We start from the raw sequence: 1,007 nt of genomic DNA, 5'->3' as shown, positions 1-1,007 counted from the left end.
GTACCAACCGAGTGTTCCGTCTGACTGTTGAATTCGTTGACAGCCTTGAGTCTTGACACATGCACTACTGGGTAAAAGCGATACCCACTTCGGTCAGGCAGTTCCAGCTCGTACGCAAACTCTTCCACCTTGCGCTTGATCCGAAAAGGTCCATGCCATCGGTGAGCTAATTTCTTCGTCAAGCCCGGTTTGACGCGTACAATGTACAGCCACGCCCGGCTCTCAATCTCGAAAAGAGATCTCGGTGGGGCTCTTGCAGGATCTTCCATCTCTTCCGAAGCTTCTGGAGGGTCCGCCGAGTCTTCGTTTCCACTTGGTTGAGGTACAGCAGCTTTTTCCAGTCGACTCAGAGCATCATTATGCTTTTTAGCCCTTCGCTCCTTTTCTACAGCCTGATAATCCTTGGCCATAGTGAGGGCGACCTCATGTTGTCGATTGATCTCACGCCGCCACGCCAGTGCGTCAGACTGCTTGCCGAGTCCTCGTTTGAGTGATGACGACATTGCCCGCAACGTCGACTGAGCATCCCAACCGTGAACGAGGTAGAACGGCGTCTCCTTCCTCGTAGTATCTTGAGAAGTATTAATAGCAAATACCAGCTTCTCCGCGATTTCGTCCCAATCTTGCTGTAGAGGGTCTTCCGCGTACACCCGTACGGAACCCATCACTGACTTCACCGAGCGTTCATGCTGTCCATTAGCCTGTGGCCGATAGCTCAAAGTCGCTCGTGATCTTTACTGCATCATCTCTGCAAATGCTGGAAAACCTCGCTCCATGAAAGCGTGGTTCGCGGTCGTTGCTTATATAAAGATGGGGGCTCCGGAATGGTTGGGTACAACACATTTTTTGGAACCACTGGGAACCACATTCCGGGGCCAGTGGTATCTGACATAGACATTGGGCAATAAAGGAATCGCGTAAACGAGGCACTGAAATAGGAGCCACGGCCGTGTTTGCCCCTGCGAGATTTCGGTAGTGGGATCACAAAATCCATCGAGACGATCTGG

The sequence above is a fragment of the Phytophthora infestans genome, genomic scaffold (assembly GCF_000142945.1).
Source record: "Phytophthora infestans T30-4 supercont1.31 genomic scaffold, whole genome shotgun sequence".
NCBI lineage: Eukaryota > Oomycota > Peronosporomycetes > Peronosporales > Peronosporaceae > Phytophthora > Phytophthora infestans.
This window is presented reverse-complemented; position numbering follows the sequence as displayed.